Below are 5,000 nucleotides of genomic sequence, written 5' to 3' on the forward strand. Positions count from 1 at the left end.
TCAAACTTTGCCAAAAACTGTAGATTCTCATTGTTTAGCAACCAAGACAAAACAGCTGGAAATATTGTTATTTCACAAATTTATCGTGTTGTGGCTGCCAAATAACAATGTCTTTCTGGCGATGGTGGTATAGTGGTGAGCATAGCTGCCTTCCAAGCAGTTGACCTGGGTTCGATTCCCAGCCATCGCAGTTATATTAAGCCCAACACTTTCATTTACATAGCTGCCTTCCAAGCAGTTGACCTGGGTTCGATTCCCAGCCATCGCACTTATATTAAGCCCAACACTTTCATTTAAATTCTCAAACTCTGGTTGCTACATTATCTTGAAAGTTATTGAAATAACAATCTTTGTCAGGTTGTTGTGGCCGAGTGGTTAAGGCGATGGACTAGAAATCCATTGGGGTTTCCCCGAGCCTGTTCAAACTTTGCCAAAAACTGTAGATTCTCATTGTTTAGCAACCAAGACAAAACAGCTGGAAATATTGTTATTTCACAAATTTATCGTGTTGTGGCTGGCAAATAACAATGTCTTTCTGGCGATGGTGGTATAGGGGTGAGCATAGCTGCCTTCCAAGCAGTTGACCTGGGTTCGATTCCCAGCCATCGCAGATATATTAAGCCCAACACTTTCATTTACATAGCTGCCTTCCAAGCAGTTGACCTGGGTTCGATTCCCAGCCATCGCACTTATATTAAGCCCAACACTTTCATTTACAATGTCAAACTCTGGTTGCTACATTATCTTGAAAGTTATTGAAATAACAATATTTGTCAGGTTGTTGTGGCAGAGTGGTTAAGGCGATAGACTTGAAATCCATTGGGGTTTCCCCGCGCAGGTTCAAACCCTGCCAATAACGGTTGACTCTCATTGTTTAGCAACCAAGAGAAAACAGCTGTAAATATTGTTATTTCACAAATTTATCGTGTTGTGGCTGCCAAATAAGAATGACTTTCTGGCGATGGTGGTATAGTGGTGAGCATAGCTGCCTTCCAAGCAGTTGACCTGGGTTTGATTCCCAGCCATCGCAGTTTTATTAAGCCCAACGCTGCCAAATAACAATGACTTTCTGGCGATGGTGGTATAGTGGTGAGCATAGCTTCCTTCCAAGCAGTTGACCTGGGTTCGATTCCCAGCCATCGCAGTTATATTAAGCCCAACACTTTAATTTACATAGCTGCCTTCCAAGAAGTTGACCTGGATTCGATTCCCAGCCATCGCAGTTATATTTAGCCCAACACTTTCATTTACAATCTCAATCTCTGGTTGCTACATTATCTTGAAAGTTATTGAAACAACAATATTTATCAGGTTGTTGTGGCCGAGTATATTAAGCCCAACACTTTCATTTACAATCTCAAACTCTGGTTGCTACATTATCTTGAAAGTTATTGAAATAACAATATTTGTCAGGTTATTGTGGCCGAGTGGTTAAGGCGATGCACTAGAAATCCATTGGGGTTTTTTTCCCGCGCAGGTTCAAATCCTGCCAGCAACAAAAAACTGCTTTTCATGTCCATGGAGCTATCACTGTTCAGCAGTATACCGATGCAACAGCTTAGCCGATACGAATCGTAAGGTGAAATGTCTGTTGTTTCAAAGACTCAGTCAATTGCGCAAGTTTGACATCCTTGTACTCAGTGTTAATGTAGATATGTAGACAGCTTCAAGTATGTGTTATATTACTTTTGGTAAACCGTCTATTCTTTTCTTCCCCTCTTTTCATTGTGTTCAACTTGGGCACTCTACTAAGTATTCCACATTTGTCGCATTTTTGCAGCCACATTTCACTGGTTTTGGGGCGATGGTGGTATAGTGGTGAGCATAGCTGCCTTCCAAGCAGTTGACCTGGGTTCGATTCCCAGCTATGGCAGTTATATTAAGCCCAACACTTTCATTTAAAATCTCAAACTCTGGTTGCTACATTATCTTGAAAGTTATTGAAATAACAATCTTTGTCAGGTTGTTGTGGCCGAGTGGTTAAGGCGATGCACTAGAAATCCATTGGGGTTTTTTTCCCGCGCAGGTTCAAATCCTGCCAGCAACAAAAAACTGCTTTTCATGTCCATGGAGCTATCACTGTTCAGCAGCATACCGATGCAACAGCTTAGCCGATACGAATCGTAAGGTGAAATGTCTGTTGTTTCAAAGACTCAGTCAATTGCGCAAGTTTGACATGCTTGTACTCAGTGTTAATGTAGATATGAAGACAGCTTCAAGTATGTGTTACATTATTTTTGGTAAACCGTCTATTCTTTTCTTCCCCTCTTTTCAATGTGTTCAACTTGGGCACTCTACAAAGTATTCCACATTTGTCGCATTTTTGCAGCCACATTTCACTTTTTGGGGCGATGGTGGTATAGTGGTGAGCATAGCTGCCTTCCAAGCAGTTGACCTGGGTTTGATTCCCAGCCATTGCAGTTATATTAAGCCCAACACTTTCATTTACAATCTCAAACTCTGGTTGCTACATTACCTTGAAAGTTATTGAAATAACAATATTTGGCAGGTTGTTGTGGCCGAGTGGTTAAGGCGATGGACTAGAAATCCATTGGGGTTTCCCCGCGCTTGTTCAAACTTTGCCAAAAACTGTAGATTCTCATTGTTTAGCAACCAAGACAAAACAGCTGGAAATATTGTTATTTCACAAATTTATCGTGTTGTGGCTGCCAAATAACAATGTCTTTCTGGCGATGGTGGTATAGTGGTGAGCATAGCTGCCTTCCAAGCAGTTGACCTGGGTTCGATTCCCAGCCATCGCAGTTATATTAAGCCCAACACTTTCATTTACATAGCTGCCTTCCAAGCAGTTGACCTGGGTTCGATTCCCAGCCATCGCACTTATATTAAGCCCACCACTTTCATTTAAATTCTCAAACTCTGGTTGCTACATTATCTTGAAAGTTATTGAAATAACAATCTTTGTCAGGTTGTTGTGGCCGAGTGGTTAAGGCGATGGACTAGAAATCCATTGGGGTTTCCCCGAGCCTGTTCAAACTTTGCCAAAAACTGTAGATTCTCATTGTTTAGCAACCAAGACAAAACAGCTGGAAATATTGTTATTTCACAAATTTATCGTGTTGTGGCTGGCAAATAACAATGTCTTTCTGGCGATGGTGGTATAGTGGTGAGCATAGCTTCCTTCCAAGCAGTTGACCTGGGTTCGATTCCCAGCCATCGCAGTTATATTAAGCCCAACACTTTAATTTACATAGCTGCCTTCCAAGAAGTTGACCTGGATTCGATTCCCAGCCATCGCAGTTATATTTAGCCCAACACTTTCATTTACAATCTCAATCTCTGGTTGCTACATTATCTTGAAAGTTATTGAAACAACAATATTTATCAGGTTGTTGTGGCCGAGTATATTAAGCCCAACACTTTCATTTACAATCTCAAACTCTGGTTGCTACATTATCTTGAAAGTTATTGAAATAACAATATTTGTCAGGTTATTGTGGCCGAGTGGTTAAGGCGATGCACTAGAAATCCATTGGGGTTTTTTTCCCGCGCAGGTTCAAATCCTGCCAGCAACAAAAAACTGCTTTTCATGTCCATGGAGCTATCACTGTTCAGCAGTTTACCGATGCAACAGCTTAGCCGATACGAATCGTAAGGTGAAATGTCTGTTGTTTCAAAGACTCAGTCAATTGCGCAAGTTTGACATCCTTGTACTCAGTGTTAATGTAGATATGTAGACAGCTTCAAGTATGTGTTATATTACTTTTGGTAAACCGTCTATTCTTTTCTTCCCCTCTTTTCATTGTGTTCAACTTGGGCACTCTACTAAGTATTCCACATTTGTCGCATTTTTGCAGCCACATTTCACTGGTTTTGGGGCGATGGTGGTATAGTGGTGAGCATAGCTGCCTTCCAAGCAGTTGACCTGGGTTTGATACCCAGCCATCGCATTTATATTAAGACCAACACTTTCATTTACAATCTCAAACTCTGGTTGCTACATTATCTTGAAAGTTATTGAAATAACAGTATTTGTCAGGTTGTTGTGGCAGTGTGGTTAAGGTAATGGACTTGAAATCCTTTGGGGTTTCCCTGCGCAGGTTCAAACCCTGCCAACAACGGTAGACTCTCATTGTTTAGCAACCAAGACAAAACAGCTGGAAATATTGTTATCTCACAAATTTATCGTGTTGTGGCTGCCAAATAACAATGACTTTCTGGCGATGGTTGTATAGTGGTGAGCATAGCTGCCTTCCAAGCAGTTGACATGGGTTTCGATTACCAGCCATCGCAGTTATATTAAGCCCAACACTTTCATTTACAATCTCAATCTCTGGTTGCCACATTATCTTGAAAGTTATTGAAACAACAATATTTATCAGGTTGTTGTGGCCGAGTGGTTAAGGCGATGGACTAGAAATCCATTGGGGTTTCCCCGCGCAGGTTCAAATCCTGCCAGCAACGAAAAACTGCTTTTCATGTCCATGGAGCTATCACTGTTCAGCAGCATACCGATGCAACAGCTTAGCCGATACGAATCGTAAGGTGAAATGTCTGTTGTTTCAAAGACTCAGTCAATTGCGCAAGTTTGACATGCTTGTACTCAGTGTTAATGTAGATATGAAGACAGCTTCAAGTATGTGTTACATTACTTTTGGTAAACCGTCTATTCTTTTCTTCCCCTCTTTTCAATGTGTTCAACTTGGGCACTCTACAAAGTATTCCACATTTGTCGCATTTTTGCAGCCACATTTCACTTTTTGGGGCGATGGTGGTATAGTGGTGAGCATAGCTGCCTTCCAAGCAATTGACCTGGGTTCGATTCCCAGCCATTGCAGTTATATTAAGCCCAACACTTTCATTTACAATCTCAAACTCTGGTTGCTACATTACCTTGAAAGTTATTGAAATAACAATATTTGGCAGGTTGTTGTGGCCGAGTGGTTAAGGCGATGGACTAGAAATCCATTGGGGTTTCCCGGCGCCTGTTCAAACTTTGCCAAAAACTGTAGATTCTCATTGTTTAGCAACCAAGACAA

The 5,000-nt window shown here is 41.3% G+C and overlaps 7 non-coding genes across 7 annotated transcripts; all 7 read left to right on the top strand.

Annotated features, from left to right (window-relative positions):
- Window positions 1–118: 118 nt before the first annotated feature.
- trnag-ucc (transfer RNA glycine (anticodon UCC)) lies at window positions 119–190 on the top strand. The gene has a single exon. It is a non-coding gene; the product is annotated as a tRNA-Gly (tRNA).
- Window positions 191–777: 587 nt separating this feature from the next.
- On the top strand, window positions 778–859 carry trnas-uga (transfer RNA serine (anticodon UGA)). The gene has a single exon. It is a non-coding gene; the product is annotated as a tRNA-Ser (tRNA).
- A 554-nt stretch (window positions 860–1,413) lies between these two features.
- Window positions 1,414–1,498, top strand: trnas-aga (transfer RNA serine (anticodon AGA)). Its single transcript has one exon. It is a non-coding gene; the product is annotated as a tRNA-Ser (tRNA).
- Window positions 1,499–1,962: 464 nt separating this feature from the next.
- Window positions 1,963–2,047, top strand: trnas-aga (transfer RNA serine (anticodon AGA)). The gene has a single exon. It is a non-coding gene; the product is annotated as a tRNA-Ser (tRNA).
- Window positions 2,048–2,690: 643 nt separating this feature from the next.
- Window positions 2,691–2,762, top strand: trnag-ucc (transfer RNA glycine (anticodon UCC)). Its single transcript has one exon. It is a non-coding gene; the product is annotated as a tRNA-Gly (tRNA).
- A 689-nt stretch (window positions 2,763–3,451) lies between these two features.
- trnas-aga (transfer RNA serine (anticodon AGA)) lies at window positions 3,452–3,536 on the top strand. The gene has a single exon. It is a non-coding gene; the product is annotated as a tRNA-Ser (tRNA).
- Window positions 3,537–4,343: 807 nt separating this feature from the next.
- Window positions 4,344–4,425, top strand: trnas-aga (transfer RNA serine (anticodon AGA)). Its single transcript has one exon. It is a non-coding gene; the product is annotated as a tRNA-Ser (tRNA).
- The last annotated feature ends 575 nt before the right edge of the window (window positions 4,426–5,000 follow it).

This window comes from Platichthys flesus, chromosome 18, assembly GCF_949316205.1.
Source record: "Platichthys flesus chromosome 18, fPlaFle2.1, whole genome shotgun sequence".
NCBI classification, from domain to species: Eukaryota; Metazoa; Chordata; class Actinopteri; order Pleuronectiformes; family Pleuronectidae; genus Platichthys; species Platichthys flesus.